This window comes from Sus scrofa, chromosome 2 (assembly GCF_054392235.1).
Source record: "Sus scrofa isolate SSC_HxYL_T2T_F1_AM1 chromosome 2, Sscrofa_HxYL_maternal_Yorkshire_Landrace_v2.0, whole genome shotgun sequence".
Lineage (NCBI taxonomy): Eukaryota > Metazoa > Chordata > Mammalia > Artiodactyla > Suidae > Sus > Sus scrofa.
In genome coordinates, this window is record NC_139384.1 from 107,940,108 (window position 1) to 107,961,606 (window position 21,499).

General features: G+C 36.9%; 1 protein-coding gene across 3 annotated transcripts in view; it reads right to left on the minus strand.

The window, feature by feature from the left end:
- Window positions 1-15,574, minus strand: part of LOC110259422 (endogenous retrovirus group K member 9 Gag polyprotein) — a 789,250-nt gene extending 773,676 nt beyond the window's left edge. The window contains exons 1-3 of one of the 3 annotated variants that reach the window (XR_014838262.1): window positions 15,268-15,380; window positions 10,664-10,715; window positions 8,895-8,935 (exon numbers count right to left, since the gene is read on the minus strand). The gene's annotated coding sequence lies outside the window, so the exon portion shown is untranslated. Of the gene's footprint in view, window positions 1-8,894; window positions 8,936-10,663; window positions 10,716-12,741; window positions 13,122-15,267 lie in introns of those variants that run through there. The other 2 variants (XR_014838261.1, XM_085014015.1) reach the window with 2 other exon arrangements.
- Between the last annotated feature and the right edge of the window lie 5,925 nt (window positions 15,575-21,499).

A 21,499-nucleotide genomic window follows, 5' to 3' on the forward strand; every position in this document is an offset into this window, starting at 1 on the left:
GAACTACAAGAAATGATCAGTCTTCAATGCAAAAACTTTTTCAATTTATGCCAACTCTTTCTAGTGCACCTGTTTTATGTTCAGAGTGGGAAGAAAATCAAAAAAGATGTGGCCAATTTTGAAAGAGACACAATGTTTTCAATGTCTCAAAATAGCTCAAATACATAGCATTGCTTCTACCACTTATTCAAACTACAAGGCTGATTAAGCATATGTGTAAAGCAGGCATGCAAATAAAAAATTACCTACTCAAGCCCCACCTTACTCTCCCAGGTTCCAGTTTCTCATCCAAAAATTGATATTGCAGCAAGTAGAGACAGAGAGAAACCAGCAATTCAGGGGGACATACAAGGAAGTAATATGAGAGAAATTTCAGTATTTTTGGTATTGCATTTGTGAAGGGCTCTAGAAATAATGTAACCCAGTCCCTATTTTTCAGAGGAAGACTGCCGCTCTTAGTTCAAGCAGAGTGCACTAGTTAAGCCAACATATTAGTACCATAAATCGCCATGGTTTGAATCCTAGGAAACTGAGAAGAAATGGACTTTACATTAACCAGAGTCATATTTTTACCAAAGTTGTAATTGGAGAACCATGAAAGGACACAGAAATTGGTATAAGAAGGTATTTTAAAGAATTATTAATATGAACAAATCAATATCATTTCCCTAGAGAGACCACACTGGGAAAGTGGAAATATGAAGAGTCATGTTCTAGATTCATTCCTTCAAACAATTTTGTGGGTGTCACAGGTTCTTCCAGGGCTCAGGACAAAACATAGGGTTAGATGGATAGCTCGAGACTGAGGCTCACATCTGTGCCTATCACGTATAGACTCTAAAGGACAAGATGAGAGTCAGCCAAGGATCAACCATTAGCGGATGAGCACGCTGAAACGAGATTAACAGCTGATTCAAAACTGAGGATAAATCCCTGAGAGGAAAAAATATCCAGGGTTTTGGAATTTCCATTGTGGCACAGTGGAAACAAATCTGACTGGGAACCAGCATTGCTGTGATCTGTGGTGTAGGTCACAGACACGGCTTGGATCTGGCATTGCTGTGGCTGTGGCCTAGGCCAGCAGCTGTAGCTCCAATTAGACCCCTATCCTGGGAAGCTCCATATGCTGCATGTGCAGCCCTAAAAAGACCAAAAAAAAAAAAAAAATCCAGGATTTTAATACAAACAGCTGAAGACTCAAACCAGTCCCAAGATTCAGAGAACATACCCAAGAAATACAAGATAGGAAGTGTTTAGAAATCCAGACAGGTAACACTGCATGTTCAAAGAAGGGTCTAATCTCCCAGTTGCAAAATGGTGGAAAATATAATGCAAAGCTTCTCTGATGAGTGAATGTACATTATGTTGTATGGATATTTTTCTATTGATTAAAAATTTTATTTCATTTAATCTGCAAGGGTAAATTTTTTGTTTTGTTTTGTTCTGTTTTTGGCTATACCTGCAGCATGTGGAAGTTCCTGGGCCAGGGATGGAACCTGACCTGCAGTTATGATCTGCACCACAGCTGCAGCAATGCCAGATCCTTAACCCACTGCACCACAGGGGAACTTCCTCCAAGGGTAAATTTTTTAAGTTGAAACAATGACATTTTAAATAACCCATCAATATTTTCTAAATCTATCCATTGGGCAATTGATCCACAAACTGGATTTCAACCAAATCAATGTAGTGTAATACAAAAACAATTTTCAAAGACTATCTGAATAAGATACCAAGGATACAAGGACAAACAAAATACTGGACAGTGTGACAGTGATAATATCAAAGCAATTATAAATGTGGTGAGCATTAGGAAATGAATGTTATGGGAGTACTACAAGGGGAATTCAATCGAGCATGGGGAATCAGGAAATGTCTCCTTGACCAGGTGGTATCTAAACTGAGATCTGGAGCATAAGCAGAAGTTTGCCAGGTAGAAAGTTGAAAATGTATGGGGTTTATTTTGGAATGTGACTGGAGAGGATCAACTGTGGCATTCATAGGAATTAACCATCCAATAAAACAACAGAAATGTGAGAAATGTCATTGTTGTTTTAAGTCATTCAGTTTTGGGGTATTTGGGGTTTTTTGCCTTCACAAGACCTAGCTATGGTGCTGATGAGCTAAAATTGGTCTTCTGAGCATCCTTACACATTACCGAGATCTGAGCCTGATTTTCTATGCTTTTGCAGACTAAAAACTATGAGTACCCATGATCAGATCTGGCATTTAATTACTTTGTTGCCACAATGATGGAGGCTGCTATTAGCATTTAGTGAATGAGGCCCAGGGATGTTGTATACCTTGAACCACAAGAAATTATTCAGCATTTCTTTTGACTTGAGAATATCATGCCAGACATTCAATAAGGGAAAAAGCCTGAACCTACACCTTAAGTTCCTTTTACATATAAACACACAGTGTGCTTTATGCTGTTTTTGCTATCTATGATATTTGAGGAATGTAATTACTATGGAAAGTAAGAGAAGACTATATTTTACTTTGCTTGAAAGTGTACCTGTTGTTGTTCATCATTCTGGAAATTCACATCACTAACAGAAATACCACTCATGGTGATTGGGCTGCCAGTATAACACACCTGTGTCAGTTTACATTTGTACCATCAAATCTACAGGGATTCTTCAAATAGGGGCAGACATCTGACTACCTCCCTATACCTTCTAGTGTCACTTTGCCAGGACATTGACATATGGAAATAGATACTACTTTAATATTAATCTTTTTATTTTACCTTATACAAAAGTTGTCACATTATTGATTTTATATTATCTGTGGAGTTTATTTTAGGAAAATAGAGGTGACATTACCAAATATATATTGTAAAATGAGAACTTTGGCTTGGAGAGGACTGAGCTTGGAAGGAAGAAACATATCCACTGTAGCCCATCAAATTCTTGTAAGCATTTTTAAACGTTGGCATTTTAAAAGAAGATAATATTTTTACATCCAATTGATCATTTCCTGAGTTTAAGAAAATTCCTTTGGATTCAGATATGAGTTAAAATGTGTAATGTTTGCAGCCAATCTTAGTGCATACTGTTATTGACTACTGTGCCTGTGTTTGGCCCTATTTTCTCCCCTAAACTAGGACAGAATCACTTGTATAGATCTCTTTGGTCACTAAAGCAAACCAGTCTTTTTCAGTCGTGGTTTCAATTGATGCTTCTATGCAACATCAAAATTGTCTCCTTTGATGTGATTCATATACATAATGGAATACTACTCAGCCATAAATAAGAACAAAATAATGGCATTTGCAGCAACATGGATGGAACTAGAGATTCTCATACTAAGTGTTAAGTAAGAAAGAGAAATACAAATACTAAATGATATTACTTATATACAGAATCTAAAATATGGCTCAAATGAACCTATCTACAAAACAGAAACAGACTCACAAACATGGAGAACAGACTTGTGGTTGGCAAGGGGGAGAGGATGGACTGGGAGTTTGGTGTTAGTAGAGGCAAACTATTAGATTTAGAATGGATAAGCAATGAGATCCTACTGTACAGCACAGGAAACTATATTCATTCTTTTGGGCTAGAACATGATGGATGATAGTATGAGAACAAGAATGTATATATTATATATATGTATATATTATATATGTATTTATATATATATATGACTGGATCACTTTGTTGCACAACATAAATTTACACATTATAAACCAACTATACTTTAAAAAATAAAATAAAATTATCTTCTCTAAACAACTCAAATATGGATCAGCATCAGGACTGTCTCTGTCCATTTAAGTTCCCTGAATTAACCTTGCTTGCTTTCCCTAAAGTTACTTCATTATCCATTTCTTCATGCTTTATCTATAATTTATCCCCACAAAACTCCAAGAGATCTTTGGAGTTTCCATCGTGGCGCAGCAGAAATGAATCCAACTAGTAACCATGAGGTTGTGGGTTCCATCCCTGGCCCCACCCAGTAGGTTAAGGATCCAGCATTGCCATGAACTGTAGTGTAGGCTGCAGATGTGGCTCAGATCTGATGTTGCTGTGGCTGTGGCATAGCCCAGTGGCTACAGCTCTGATTTGACCCTTATCCTGGGAACCTCCACATGCTGAGGATGCAGCCTTAAAGAGCAAAAAAAAAAAAAAAAAATTCCAAGCTATCTATCCTTTGTACCTCGAATTTTTTGACACTCCTAAACTTTCTATATTGCCCTCTACACAGTCATCTCAGTATTCCAATCTTCTCTTCTGATCACTGAAGCTCAATTCAGTTAGCCTCTAAATCAGGCACCCGCTGATGGTTTTTTTTATAAGGATAAGTTGTAAATAGCAGTCCATGTAGGGTTCACTGAGTTTTGTTATGCCAGACTCTTCTAGGAAAAAAAAAAAGTGGCAGCTTTTGTGTTACCCTGAGTTTTTGTGTAATTTAGGCAAATCACTCAACCTCTTTTTGCCTTCGCATCATGATATATTAACTGAGGTTAACAAAAGAAAATTAATCTCATAAAACTGTGAGGATAAAATGAACTAATATAAGTTAAGCAATTAAAACAATGTTTACACATACTGAACACTATATATTATCATTATACACAATGTTGGAAGTTATATTTTACAGTCTAATTTGGTGTTTAAAGGCAATAATTTTAACTAACTTGGTAAACCACACTAATTCCCACTTAATTAGAAAACTTGCTGACTACACAAATATAAACATATGCTATAAAATTCTAGAGCTTCCCCCCACCCCCCACAAAAGACACAGAAGAATCTGGCCTTTTTCCAAAAGGAATTTGTTTCAACATCAGCAGCCTCGGTGAGGCAGTTGACAACAGTCACTAAGCAGACATGGTGCTGGCCCTTGGCATTCACTGGGCTTTTGGCCCAACCAAGGCAGGGTATGCCCTTCAATTTGGGGGCAACATCTGAAGTCGACTCCAGGTTACATGAAGTGAAAAGCCATCCACTGAGCTTTCTAGAAGCTTTGTTCTCTTGGAAAAATGACTCAGCACTTAGAAAGTTATTGTGTGCATGCCAAATTACTATAGACTTTAAAGCCCAAAGAAGGTAAGAAATCTATTTAAGGTCTTACCAGCATGAAAATTAATCAGGATTCAATTCTCTCCGCTAGCTCTCAAATCTGTGCTTTAATTAGATTGGTGAGGAAGAACCAGACAATACACTGAAACTAGTCATGAACTTCATTTCATTAAGCCCCTGGCAAGCTTCCTTATTAATTGCCTACCCAACACCCATTTCTTGACTGATAAGCTCATCCAGTTGTGCAAATGTCCAAAATAGAATTCTAACTGTATGGCTGAGGTGCCTACATCATGCACAACACTTCATTCTCATTCTGAGATTCTCACAAAAAAGGCAGGTATGTCCCACAGTGTTGGTTTCAGCATTTAAGATTGAGTATAGAAGGAAACATGAACAAAGCAAAAGCAACAGGACTTAAATCGCCAGGAAAGAGATGGTTTACAGAGGTGCCAGGTCCCATGTTCCCATTATGCGCACGGGGAAGACCTCGACCTTCGGATAAAGATGAGCTGAGAAGAGGGAGAAGCAGAGGCACAGGTTATAGCAATACTAGAGTGGTCAAGAATGAGATAATGGGGGGAAAACAACAGTCACGGCTTTCAATAACTCTTGGGAGGAGAAAGGTGCTTTTTCAAGCCTTTGGAAAGGAAATTCAGGGCTTAGGCAGCAGAACAAAGAATTATAAGGATTCAAAGCACAACGAGTAAAAGATTCTGTTCTCATACTTCTCCTCTTTCTCTTTCCCCTCAGTGGCTCTCATTCCTTAACTGACCATGACATAAAATTATATTTTTGTATGAAGTGAAAAATACATTTATGTCTCTCACCAGAAAATAGATTAAACTGCTTTGGTTTGAGTGCTTGGGAATTTACTTTCTTGTGTTGGCTAATGATTATTGGCCCACCATAGAAATAAGATATCCAACACTTTGAGTAGATATTTTGCTTAAGCAGTAAATTATATAGCAGAATTATCAATTTTTTAAAAGTGCATCCAAGTTATCTGAAGAAGTGAATTAACATCTTGTATAATCTGAAGAGGTGAATCTGTGGTATACAAATGCTACCTGACTAACGAAACACGGATACTGCTAGTACATAATTAAAAGAAGGGAGCTCCTGTCTTGGCTCAGTGGAAACGAATCTGACTAGCATCTATGAGGACACAGGTTCAATCCATGGCCTTGCTCAGTGGGTTAAGGATGCAGCATTGCCATGAGCTGTGGTGTAGGTCACAGACACGGTTCGGATCTGTGTTGCTGTGGCGTAAGCCAGCAGCTATAGCTCTGATTCGACCCCTAGCCTGGGAACCTCCAAATGCCGTGGGTGAAGCTCTAAAAAGACCACCCCAAATTTTTTTAATTTTTAAAAAATGAAAAATAAAATAAAATAAAATTGGCCTTTCGGGCATACAAATTGCACAACAGCAACCTTTGGACAGTGAATTATTAAATGCTCAGAGTAGGTCACTTAGCAAAATTCTCCCCCCGTCCCCCCACCCCAGGAAACGACAAAATTCCATGACAGATTGTACTTTCTTGTCCTAAGCCAGCCCCCGAGGAGAGCCTGGCCATACATGGGAGCCCTTAACACAAATAACATCCTATTTTGTATTCCTTACAGGCAACAGAGCACATTCAATAATCCACAGCCACAGAGTCATTGCATCGCACAACTCTAGGGGACACCAAGCACATGGAAACATTGTGATGGTCCCCTTGGAGTTGTGCCACATTATCATGCAATTTTTGTATAGTTAGTAGGGTAGGAAACCTCTGACAAATGAGGCCTTCTCCCAAACCCTTTCCAACTACACATGGTTCTACAGGGATCTGATCTATCAGTTCTACCTATCATTCAATATCTAGCCAATATCTATATTCTGTCAATCAATTATATCTTGAATCTATCATGTCCTTCTCTCCATCTCCATCTTCTTTCTTGAGGCACATTTCTCTCTCAGCCAGATCACTCTTCTCATGTTTCTACTATGTTCCCTCCTCCAGAATATGTTCCACAAATATTACCCTAGACATCTTCTTTAAGCAAAACTCTAATCATGTCATTGCTTCTTAAAACTTTTCAGTGGTTTTCTATTTCTCATAAAATGAAATTTCAAGCCCCATGGTCGGCAAAATCTCTGCAGGCTCTTTTTCTGTCTTCTTCTCTAGTCTCATCTTACATCATCCGCTCTCTCACTATTCTGCAGGCACATGTGCCTTCGTTCAGTTTCGTCAGAATGCCAGACTCTTTCCTACCTCTAGACATTTGCGTGTGCTCTTACCTTTGTCTAGAATTCTCATTCTCCCAACTTTTCCCTGGCTCATTCCTGCTCAATCTTCAGGTTCCAATATAATTGCTTCTTAGAAAAGCTTCATTATCTAAATCAGGTCCCATCATGAAAGATGATGATCCCTCATCATTTTCTGTGCTTTATTGAATGCTAACCACAATTTATAATTAGATATTTATTTGTATCATTTATTGAAGGCATCTCCCCAGGTTGTAAGCACTGCCAGGATAGGAGCTATATCTGTTCTGTGAACCACTGGATCCACTGCACCTAGCCAGCAATACTTGATGAATAACAAGGTGGGAAATGGATTCAGAGAGAGCTGGGCTAGGTACATAATTTTAAAGTTTCAGCATATATTAGACCTAAAATTGCTATAAAACATTCATAATAAGAAGAGAACATGACCAAGGACTGAAATCTAGGATCTCAAACATCCCTGTGTGTGGACAGCCTATGCCCAAGCAAGTTAGTTTCCAGACACCCAGATAAGAAAGAAAAACATATGTGAAGAATGAAGATCGTATTGGAGGCAGTTGCCTTGAAAGTTGCATTGGTCTTGGTGACAACAATAAGGAGAAATTTTTTATTTTTTTCCTACCCACCATTCTCTGCACAATTTCAGGAACTTATATTGATGTCACACTTTATCACAGTTGAGTTCTAACTTCTAAGCATACAAACTACAGAACATAAAATCCTCTTCTTTGAAAACCATAGACAGTTTTGACAATATATTTGAATTCATTAACCTCTTAACTCTGGTACAAGTCCATATTCACAAGTATGACAATGATTAAGTTAATGAGTTAATCATTCCCTTCTACTTACAGTCTTTCTTAATTAGTTGATTTAAATTGGGGAGTGGGAGGAGGAAAGAGAACAATCTTCTGTGGGGTCTATTTTCATAATGCCAGATAAGATTTCTGAAGGCTCTTTTTTTTTTGGAAAGATGCAGAAATGTAGACATCTTTTTAATACCATTTATGATTTTTAAGCTACCAAGTCCAACTAAGCCAATTATCATATTTTAGCAAAATAAATCATTTGGCAAGCACTTCCTACATGCCTGTCCTATCCTTCAAGATCATACCCTTAAACTGGGTCCTCAAGGGAACACAAAGAGGCCAAGGGATGTGACATGGGCTTTACAGGCTTGTGAAACTGAAGTTCGCTAGTCACCTAACCAAAAATAAGGGCCATGGATCATATTTTCAGGATCAGCTGCATTGTTTTATAGGGCTTTAGTTCACATGTAATACTCTGTTTCCTGCTTTTAAAAAAAAATCAAAATTTATTTTAATGTCACCGCATGAATTGGATGAGTCCCCACAAACAACCCTGTCATTATATTATACAGACATTGTTCAAATCATATTCTTAGCTCTTTAATTTCTTTCGTGTTATTGATTTAAAGAGCTCTCAAGTGACCTTAAATAAATGTTAGATGCAGACTCACATTTCCTCTCTTCAAAAATTTCTTATCAATGCACTTGTAAGTTTTAAAATGTCTTTGCTCCTCCCTCTACATAGTATAAACAATCAGAATGGTACACATTTCTCTGTACCTTTGGAGTTCAGGAGTCTTTTTAACTTCACTTCCCAGTATCTGCAGAAGAAAGAAGCAGAAAAGTGAGTGATTCAGTAAAAGCAAACCAAGCTAAAGAACTTGGAAGATGATACCAGAGATTCATTGAGGTACTCAAAGCAATTCCATTTGCATACAACTTTCCTTTCCACTTTCACTCTCCTCTATTCCCTAACGCATTTCCCACTCTCTGCTTCTATGAGTTTGACTATTTTACACACCTCATATAAGTGGAATCATGCAGTATTTGTCCTTATGATCGGTTTATTTCACTTAGCATAATGTCCTCCAGGTTCACCTGTGAAGTTACATACAGCAGGATTTACTTCTTTTTCTTTTTAGGGCCATACCTGAAGCATATGGAAGTCCCCAGGCCAGGGATCAAATCAGAGCTGCAGTTTCTGGCCTGCACCACAGTCATGGCAACACCAGATCTATGACCTATGCTGCAACTTGCTGCAATACCAGAAACTTAACCCCCTGAGCAAGGCCAGGGATTGAACGCACATCCTCACAGACACTATGTTGGGTTCTTAAGCTGCTGAGCCACAATAGGAACTCCCAGGATTTACATCTCTTTTAAGGCCGAATAATAAAAGCAAAGAGTGGAACAGTGCTGGCTAGGGGCTGAGGAAAGGGGGAGGGGAGAGGAGTTGTTCAACTGGTATATAGTTATGCAAGAGAAATAAATTTCTAGAGATGTGTTGTACAACCTAGTGCCTATAGTTAACATTACTGTATTACACACTTAAAATTTAAGTGGTAGATATCATGTTGTGCTCTTACCACAATTTCACACCCCAGGCTCCCCACCTCTATCTCTCCCCCACTCTCTCCCTACTCTCTCTCCGAGCTGCTTCTTCTCTCACTGTTTTTACCTTACCTACATCTTCAATTCCTAAAATAAAAATCTTACCAGGTTTAATTTAACTTTCTCTTTCCACTATTTTTTTTTTTTTGTCTTTTTGCCATTTTGGGGGCCACTCCCTCGGCATATGGCATATGGAGGTTCCCAGGCTAGGGGTCAAATCGGAGCTGTAGCAGCCAGCCTACACCAGAGCCACAGCAACGCAGGATCTGAGCCGAATCTGTGACCTACACCACACCTCACAGCAACGCCGGATCGTTAACCCACTGAGCAAGAGCAGAGATCAAACCCACACTCTCATGGTTCTTAGTCGGATTCATTAACCACTGCGCCACGATGGGAACTACACTTTCCACTACTTTTTAATTAAACTCAAAACATATTTCAACTTAAATACCTTTAGATACTGTTTTTCATCGGGTTTTGTTTGTTTTATGTTGCTTTCTTTTACTATGCATTATTCTCCAGGATCCTAAAGTAAAAATTGGAACTTCATGACACTGTTATTTGGAAGTATAGAAAATTATTTTCTTTAGTCTTCTTAGATATCATCTAATTGTTTAAAATGTTTACAAATATATCTTCACTCTATAAATGAGAACATTAAGGCCTCCCTGAGAGTGAGTTGCCATAATTCTCTTCAGCCATGGTAATAAAGCAAGCAAGCTTTTAAGGGCAGGAATTTACTGAAAACTGAATCATTTGTGAAGAAGACCAGTGATCCCAGGATTTCACTTGGGCCTGCAGAAAGGTCTCATACTATGTTTGGTCTCTAATTGAACTAATTCAAATATTGTTCATGGCAATAGGGATTAGGTTTCAGTGTAGCCTAAGATCCCTGCTAGGATGAAACAGAAAAAAGAAGCAAGCAAAGTACTCACCTTGCAAACCTGTCTGTCATTTCGTTTCTGAGTTGCATTTTGCCCACATATTCTAAAAAACAAAGAATTTAAGAATTATATATAAGAAATAAAGAATATTGTTCTCAAAAAATTATCCAGCATTTTTCACTTTAATACAAATGAATAATTTTACATTGTTTAGACCTCATATTTATTTATATTTATGTTATATTGTTTATATTGTTTCTATCTTGTTTTCACACAATATTATAAGCTTCTTGAAGGCAGGGACCTTGAAGTAGAGCTTGTACATACTGCTCAGGAATCATAATACATCAAGTTCATATGTACTTAAATGTTGAGATGAAACAGAATCTATCATTACCTAAATTTTTAATGCCATAAGAAAGAAATTAAATGTTTCATATTGATTTTGGAGGGGATAAATTTACCTCTATTTCAGTAAATAATTTTAATTTGAGAAAATTTTTATAACTTTACACAAGTGTTTCTTATTGCTTGTAATTTTAAAAATTAAAAACAATAAAATATGATAATTCCAGTCTTTGTGTATATATACATGCGTATATGAGATAATGGGCATATAAATTTTATATGCATATGTGTGTACATATATGAGGAAATGTATATGTGTGTGTGTGAAGGAATTGTGTGAATGTATATGTGTCTGTGTATGAGGGAAAGTGTGTACACGTGTGTGTGTGTGTGTGTATATATGTGTGTAGGTGCATGTGTATATGTGCATATGTGAGGGAATGTGTGTGCATGAATATATGAGAGTATGTGTGTGTGTGTTTTTGTGTGTGTATAATAATAGAATGGAGGGAAAGAAGAATCTCTGAGCTATTGAGCAACCCCTTGGCTGAAGAGGATTACAACCAGCATGGCTTTTTGTCCTTAAGACTATACACTTTTTTTTTTAGGGCTGCACCTGCAGCATAAGGACATTCCCAGGCCAGGGGTCAAATCAGAGCTACAGCTGCCAGCCTGCACTACAGCCACAGCAACACAGGATCTGAGCTGCGTCTGTGACGTATGCCGCAGCTCACAGCATTGGTCAGATCCCTGATCCACTGATCGAAGCCAGGGATCGAACCCATACCCTCTTGGATGGTTTCATTTCTGCTGCGCCATAACAGGAACTCCCAAAACTATATGCTTAATCAGCACCTGTCTTAACACTTCCAAGCCAAACCTCCATTGCTTTGCAGCCTCACTGCCTCAGAATGTGCAGTTGCCAGGCAGAATGTCTGGCAAGTGGGAGAACTCAGACTGAGAAACACTAGGGAGAGGGTGGCTCCACTGGGAAGAGGTCACACGGCTTTCCTCTTCATGGTGAATTCAAGGGAGCACAACCTTTCAGAAAAGCAACAGCAACAAAACAGAGAAGAATAAAATAATGCATCCAATATAATCAGACAAAGGAAAATAACCCTAATGAATAATAATATGTAGCTCATGAACCTGATTCTAAATAGAACAGGATAAAGAAATAATTTAACCATTGTTAAGTTCATCAGATCAAAATAAGCAGTCAACATTTAGACTAAAATGGGTGTTTTTCACACTGGTTTATGCAGTTTGGCCAATTTCACTCTCTAAATCAATCTGTTTAAGCAGATTGATCAATTTCACCACCTAAATTCTTTCCACATGGATATAGCTTAAGAATGTCACAAGAATGTAAAAATATCACATACACACAGTCATTTCATAGGTGACTGATCAAAAATGGAATTTCCAACACAAGGTAAAATGAATACAATTATATGGATGGAGGTGGAAGTTGCATATGCAGTTGAAAGACTGCCCTAAAACATATGATACCTTAGATGTTTGTCCAGGTTTTTAAAGCTGCCCCCAAGCAGCCCTGCTGTACAAGGTTTAGGAGCAGGTTATCAGAGACTCGTGGAAGCATCTCTGGGCTAAGACAGGGACTTTCAGGCCACAGCATTCTCACGAGTTCTAAGAAGTCATTCCCAGTGAGAGGGACCACATTCGAAGAGGATTGACAGTTTAGACTGAAAACAGCTTTCAAAGAGACTAATCTTATAAAGTATTGCAAATGAATAAGGGCAACAGGAGTAGGTGTTCACCTGCCAGTCTCCGCCGAGCAAGATGAGAGCCTGTCTGTACTCACACATGCGCTGACTTAAAAAAAAAAAAATCACATAAAAAACAACATCTTTGCTACGGAGACGTTTTTAACAAGTATTACAGAAAGAGCACCAGCTACCAAAAAGAGTTGCCAGGGCCAGAAGGAGCCATCAATCGAAACAGTTTACATTTCAAAGTTTTTCCAAGAAGAGTGAAAACGTCTCCCTGCCTTGATGGAAAACGGAGGCACTGTGGTAAAAGTTCTAAGTGCTGCCTTCTCAGTCAAGTTTCTTTCTTTCCACTGGCCCTTTAACCTTGAGGGTGGTGCCAGCAGGTAGAGACAAACAGCAGTATTTTCATCTCCTGGGGCTGGTGCTCTGAGCAGCTTACTCGGCTGTGGAGTCAGGATAAAAATTCCCTTCCTTTTACGAGTTTCATAAGAAAAAAGTCTTCTCATTCTTGGGTACTTGATATTAATAGGTCACTTTTAATGCTATACTCCATACTTCCTTACATCTTTAACAAATCATTAATACATCTCTACCTAGGAATGTTTATTTTTGCCCCCAGGTGATAATTCAGGAATCAACTCTTACTTAGCTTCTTTAACAGTCTAAAAAATGAATGCTAACAATACTATTTTTTTAACCAAGGTGTGCATCTATTTGTCTCTGTTTTTAAAAATGAGTTTTTTTCTATTCAAAAGAAAAAGTTTGCATGCTTTTCTTTGACCTCAGGAAAAAAAGAACATTTCTTAAATTCAGTAGCAATTTTCTAAAAGTCCATAATCTAAAGTATACTTTTGCTGTTAGCTTTTAATTTTCTGCTTAATTTTCACACGACACTTCTAAATACCATATCTGATTTCCTGAATTTATCAGAATAAACTCTATATACCTTCATTGTTCATTCTAGAAGTCAGTCAAATAAATTTTTTTTAATGTCATAATTAAGTCTTGGGGAAAGAAAATAACGTACACTGCAAACCTTTTTTCACTGACTTGGGTCCTATGAAAATAGTTATTTTGTGTCTCCCTCCAACATACATGCCCCCTATGTCAACAATCCCAGCACAAGATCCAATTGTGTCACCACATCTCTTTGACCCACAGGCAATTTGTACAACCATAATAAAGTCTCAGACGCCCTAATAACCCAGCAGCATTGCCATGACCATTTACTTAAATTGCAATAGAATAGACTGAATAGAAAAGAGAAGTAACTGAAAGAACCACCCTCTTTTTGCATACACATATAATGCTATTCATTATGATTATAAAAATTACAGTCACTTGCTTAGACTGACCTATTGATATCAATTATACAATATTACTGTAAAATATTAGCAATTTCCATGCCAACATTCTTTTTAAATATCGTTGGTTCTTGATGAACTCCTTCTGACCTTTTGGTCTGAGGCTGTCACAGTGTGATGTACATAATTCTCTCAACACTGATCCATTATTTCTGCTCAGTGTTGGGGGTCAGGCCAATAGTGTAAAGTCAAAGATAATTAGTAGCCTTATCAATAACCAGCTACAGGACTGCCGCCTTAGTGACAGGCCAGAAAAGCCAAGAAAAGAGGTAGCAATATAAAGTAGAAGGGAAGTGCCGGTACATTCTGTGGTTCGAGCAGCTGCTATGGACTATCAGCATCTCCAGGAGACCTCATTGCATTAGCATAAATTCAAATGACAAATGCACAGTGCTATTCAGAGACTCATTAATTTGCAATGGGTGCAGTGCTCATGACATATTAGTGCAAAATTCAAATGTCTTTGTAGCAACGTGAATTTAGTTGTGAGACCAAAGTCGCTAAAATGAAAATGTGTGGCTTTTTTAGCAGTTTATTAAATTATGAACTGTGATGACTATATCCGTGCATCTTTTTAAGCAGATGAGGTCCAGCGTGCTCCAGCGGCAAATCGCATGGTTTATGTTGATATTTTCCTGTCAGACAATTTCCAAGCATCAGATAAGATACTAGACTGTCTGATATGCTCTGCTGCATGCGGACAGAGAGCTCCCCCTTCTGGACAAATGACACTGCCACTCTATAAGAAAACCCGATCATTTATTGTCTTCTTTTTACATATTTTTTCAAATATTTTTAACAACAGGTTCTGATGCAAAAAAAATCAGTGTCTAAAGCACAAGAAAGTAACTTGTATAATTTACTGTAAATGAGAGTATATTGTCACTTTCTACAAAATGCAGAAGAGCCACCTCAATTGAAGTTGGTCTTATATCATTTTATTTAAAACTACTCCAAGGTCTCATTTAAAACTATATTTTAAAAAATAATTGTCTAATCTATATAAACTAAGATTATAAGAAAAATCAATAATAAAAATTGCCATATATCCATATGATTTCATGATGCCATAAACAAGCTTACAATTTTTAGCATTCCATTGTATAAAGAAAAAAGCATGCCTTTTAAACAAAGCAACCAAGTGTATATCATATTCAACTCAGTTGAATGAGATTATAAACATACACAGAGAAGGAAATTCAGATCATACCTGTTCCAAATGTGTTTGGTGGCCTAATATCTCTTTTTAATGTAAAGAATCTTCTGTTAAATTATTTCAAGGTAGTCAAAGCAGATTTACGACTGATGTGCCTTTTTTAAAATGGCATATATACATAACGATTCAGATTAGTACAACAATGGGGTAAAAGAAGTTAACTTTGTCTTCAGTACTGACATAATCAAAACATACAAAATGTCAGCACCTGTCATTTTTGGGTTTTGGCCACCTTCACAGCATATGGAGATTCCTGGGCCAGGAATTAAACCTGTACCACAGTAGTGACCAGAGCTGCTACAGTGCAAACACCAGATACTTAACTCTGTGCCACAAGGGAACTCCCAACACCAGTACTGCATAATATCCAGGGTTCACAGTCTCTTAGAGGAGATCCAGATCCCAGTTTATATAAATACTCATATTCATATCTAATACTTATAAATACATACATTTAGCATTTTGCAATAGAAGGTATAGCTTTCCAAACCATGTAACATACCTTTGAATAAACTGAAAAGCAAGTTACCATTTAAAAGTTGCTTTTAGGAGAATAGATAATCCACAAGTAAAAACTTCTCCTTTAGCCATTTGAACTAACTAATCTCCACCTGGCTACCAGAGTATGCTTTAGCAGATCCTTGTGAAAAAACTATGTTTATCACTTTGTAAACTTTAAATAAATTACATAAAGTGAAAAAGAGGGTTATGTTACCCCATTATTGCTTCTAATTTAGTTATGTACTTTCTGAGCACTCAATTTGTGGTGAATTGGGGGAAAGCCATTCCACTAAAAACTGTGTACTTTAAATTACATTGTATCATATAATTGATGTTTCCTGTCATCTTCAACACTTAAAAGTAAGATCATTGCAATCTATTATACTTTCTTGCACTTGAATTGGTCTTGAGTTATTTCACAGGCTCATTTTACTTTATAGTCACTGCTACAAGAAAGATATAGAGGTAATGAGGGTTGAGAATGATCACTGTATATTAAACATGTGGAAGGAACATGTAACTGAGCAATGTCAAGTTAATCACTGTACCTGGATGTATAGTCAGTGCTTTTCCCTACCACATTCTTTTTCACCAAGTAACTAGAGTCTGAGACTCACAGAATGTTAGAGCGGAAAGGCTGCTGTTGATCACTTCTCATTTTACAAACCCAAGAAACAGAGACTCAGAAAAGTCCAGCAAGTTTACCAAGATCTAATGGCTAGAAAGCGATAGAACTGAAAAAAGAACACTGGTCTCTGTATATTCCTCCTCAAATTTTATCACACAACAGAATTGCTTGCAGGGCTTGTTACAACAGACTGCTGGCCCCACACCCAGAGTTTCTGATTCAGAATGGGGGGATGAAGAGGGAGATGGGAGTTCTCGTTTCCAGCAAGTTTCAGTTGACTGCTCTTGCTGGTCTAGGGATCCTACTTTGAGAACTACTAGTCTCTAAACCAGTTTTTGTAAACATTGTTATCTTATTTCTAATAACTTTTCTCATCATGATGAGCAAAGCAAACTCAGTTAATAACACATTACTTTGCTGTCATTTTTCTAATAGAGGGCTGGGTAATATCTACAGGGTACAGGAAAAAAATTAAAGCAAGATTAAAGAATGTAGGGGCAACAAACACTAAAGAGATTGTGGCCACTGAGGTGAATCTCAATCCCAACCCAACCCATTTAAATCTCAAAGTAAAAAGCAGTATTAAACCATACAGAGTGAAAAAGAGCCAAACAGCACCCTAAGGTGTGGGTGCGTGTGTGTGTGCGCGTGTGTGCGTGTGTGTGTGTGTGTGTGTGTGTGTTTCTGTTTGTCTCTCTCGCTCTCCCCTTAGAAGTCTCTATATCAATTATATCCTAAGAATTTCCTACTGTATTTATCAAGTCATACTAAAGACAGCTCTACTTCTGTCATTTCCAAGCTGCCCTTTTTTCATTATATCTTACTATGATCACGTGTTTATTTTGTGAGTGCAAAATAATCTCTGAGCTGCAGTTTTCTTCAATCGTAGCAGAATCTAGTTAGAAGCCAAATACAGGGAAGATGGCTTTATCCTCTGCTGCCTTTCCCCACTAGCTATTTAGACCAACACAAACATTTTACCTTCTTTTCAGTCTATAGACCTAATGAATCAAATTGCAACTTCATCATCGCTTATAAGATAGTAACAAATTCAAGTCACAAGAACCAGAAAGAGCCCTTTGTAAGGAAACTTGAAATTGCCTGTGCTTGAAGAACCGGCTCAGAAGAACAGGAGCATATTCAAAAGGAATTTTACTCAGGCGTTTTCCGGTTCCTTAGCCCCCTATGCAGAAGCCAACAAACCTGTTTAGCACTATGGTCTCACAGTTCTAATATCATTGCTTTTTTTCCTGGTGTGGAGAATGACTGTGATGAAAGTAATCACCAAAATATCAGGGAAAAAATATTATTTTTAAAATAGTTTCAGTTTGGAAAATGAAAGTAGCTGATGGTGGGAAAAATTTTAATTATGGATATAAAAACCTTGATATTCTTGTGCTCTGTCTCCTATTTTTATTGGGGTATATTTGATTCTTTTTTCATAAGATTTTTAAGGAAATTGTCTTTTACCAGTTTTCTAGAAAAAAAAAAAGATTTCATGGAATAGGTTCGATTCCAATTCACACCATAAATAAGAGAGCACTTTTCTGAACATTGAGAATCCTCCCTGCCAAAATAAAATCCCTATATCTGGGGCTCTTTAGTACGTTATTACATTCAAATCTGCTTTAATATATTACTTAAACATCTATAGAAAACTTTTTCATTTCAGAATAATTTTCAAATATAAATAGTTTCTAAGCAGATTTCATTGTATTTTTTGCCTTATATATACTTTTCTACCATTGTCCCCATTTTTCAGATAAACCAACCAATCACAGAAAAATTAGCATAGGTTTGTCATGGTTGCAGATGAACCCAGGGTGTTTTGGGGCTTACTCCCTGCCTACACTAACACTGTCTGTTCGCCATTATTTCCCCTCACCTGCCGTTAATAGACTCGGAATTCCAAAATCTTTCCCGCTCTAAGTGGTTCCTTTTCATTTCTTTTTCAGGTTTAGATAAAATAAACCTTCTTTTTACCACAATCCTTGGATGTTTTGAAATTTCTGAATTATACGAGAAGTTTTATTCCATCATTTAAAAAAAAAAAAATCCTGAGTGGCAAACATGGAATTTGTTTATTCAGAACAAAAGGCTTTGAGAGTATGAATCTTCTTTACGAGACAACAGAATACCTATTCCTTCAAAAAAAAGTTCTGTCTTTTGAAAAAAAAAATTAAGTGAGACCAAATATTGTAATCAGAGGTTATTTGGAAAAAAATTTTATTAATGTAAATGTCTAACCACTAGCCTCATGTGAATACTAGGGCAGATAAATAGGGATCTATTAATTTAGGTTATCTGCTTTACAACTGCAATTTTATTTATACCTTTTCATTCCAAAATATATGTGCCCACACTATTTTTATTTTTATCCCTCAGTAAAAACAAAACTAGGTATTTTCTGGTATATCAAGTAAGACTGTTTTACCTATTTCTAAAATCTTCTCTCTGATATTTGTAAGACAGTTATCTTAAACTAAAAATGTAAAGGCAATAAAAATGAGTATTTTCTTCATACAGAATCTTTTTTAAGGAATATGTGAATATTCTCTATATGATTTAATACTCTGTATCCACCCATAAAATTCTATAGAGAAGTATATTTTTGTGTGTGAGCCGATTGGTAAATTTGATTTTAATAAGAAATCAGTGAAATTTGCATATTAAAAATGAAGAGAGTACGGGTTTCTATCTGCCATTTATAGTAAGAGCTTGTATTTCAGAGCTTAATAATGAACCTCCCTGGGGAAGATTTAATAAAGCAGGTGCTTCGGTATTGGAGGCAATTTGCTTTCCTGTCTCTCTTTTCCCTACCTACAAAGGGAAGAAAAAAATCATGACCCTGTTTATCAAGAATAAATCTAGTAAAGTTAGTCTGGACTATATACCCACCTAAGCTGATCCAGATCTCCAATCCAACCCACTGTTTGTTATTGAGTTTATAAAGCAACAACATGCCCTGCGAAATTATAGGTTGAAGCATTCTCTCTCCATCCTTACCACAAGAAGTATAAACCAGTATAGACTAACTGGCAATTGCACAGTGTTTAAAGAAATTTAAAGAAATTCACGTTATAAGGGGGTGGAATAGGGGTAGGAGTAGTTTTAACTGTTCTTTTCTCCAACAGAACACTGAATATCTAAAACACGTTCAATCCTGTTAATGCTTGTCAAATATTTCACAGTTCAGCTTTGTTCAGATTTTTACTATGAAAAATCAATTTGGTGGGATTCAGATTCTAGAGATGGAAGAGCTGGGAGAGACCTTAAATAACCTTGCTCTATGAAGTCTATAGATGAAAAACTGAGTCCCAAGAAAATTAAATGATTTGTCCAAGATTTTGCAAGAGTTCAGCATAAACCTCAAGTCTGCGTACAACCAGTCCAGCATCCTTCCCACTGCTCATTTCATCTGATTTTTTTCTTTAATTAATTGAACATTTTCAAGGAGCTATACAATCTGATTTTACAATTAAGATGAAACAGTCATATTATATACAAGATTGTGTAGAATTTCACTTGTGTAGAATTTCAGTTATTACAGTCAAATAGTATCATTATCTTTCAATTACAGAGATCAATTTTAGTTCATTAGCAAAATAAAATGCTTGCAGAAGGTCCACAAGAATTCTTCAAAGCTGCAATCTTCTAAATGCCAGAAGTGAAATACATTTCATAAAAAAATAAAATTTGACAAAGGCACTTGAGGTTAAGCCACAGCTCTGCAAGCCTCACTGCCCTGCTTTATCATAGATCTGCTAAAAAAGCATAATTGAAAGGTTTGAAAAGGAAAGTATATGCCATGGCCAACTAATAATTGCCATTTCCCTCTATTTCTTGGTTTTAGCAGCTTTTCCAAGAGAGATTTAGGTCACAAGATATTGCGACATGAATAGAACATTATACCTACAGATTCAAGCTAAGGTGACCTACAGGCTACATAAAAGGAAGACTAGAATAATCTTTAAGCCTTACAAAAGGATTTCTACCTATAGATAAAAACAGTGGCCCAAATAATACAGCTATTAGGGATAGTAGCAACCTTATTAGACTTTCTGAACTGAGAGACTTAATTGCTATCCAGGGAAACCCCAATCAGCTATGCAGAGCTGAAGTCAAAGGGATTGCAACATTATCATGTCTAAGTTGACATTAATATTCTCTAAATAAGACTGTATTACTGCATCTTAGAAGTCATTTACAAAATATACATAAAGATGTTGCTCCTTAATATGTTCAGTTATTGTGAGGTTATATGTAAGTTTCTAAGATGATATGAATTTGTCAGTGTTAAATTGTTAAATTATGTTAACTGAAAATATGGTCATTGTTATTCCAAAATATTTTTAATTATTTTTTTAAAAAGAAGGAGGTGGTGGTCTGCTCATACTGTGATGTGGCCACATTAATATGCCCATGGTAAAAAAGAAAGTCTATTCAGCAAGCATTGCTGGGAAACCTGGACAGCTGCATGCAAAGCAATGAAACTAGAACACATCCTCACACCATGCACAAAAATAAACTCAAAATGGCTGAAAGACTTAAATATACGACAGGACACCATCAAACTCCTAGACGAAAACATAGGCAAAACACTCTCTGACATCAACATCATGAATATTTTCGCAGGTCAGTCTCCCAAAGCAATAGAAATTAGAGCAAAAATAAACCTATGGGACCTAATCAAACTGAAAAGCTTTTGCACAGCAAAGGAAACCAAAAAGAAAACAAAAAGACAACTTACAGAATGGGAGAAAATAGTTTCAAATGATGCAACTGACAAGGGCTTAATCTCTAGAATATATAAACAACTTATACAACCCAACAGCAAAAAAGCCAATCAATCAATGGAAAAATGGGCCAAAGACCTGAATAGACATTTCTCCAAAGAAGATATACAGATGGCTAACAAACACATGAAAAAATGCTCAGCATCGCTGATTATAAGAGAAATGCAAATCAAAACTACCATGAGATACCACCTCACACCAGTCAGAATGGCCATCATTAATAAATCCACAAATAACAAGTGCTGGAGGGGCTGTGGAGAAAAGGGAACCCTCCTGCACTGTTGGTGGGAATGTCAACTGG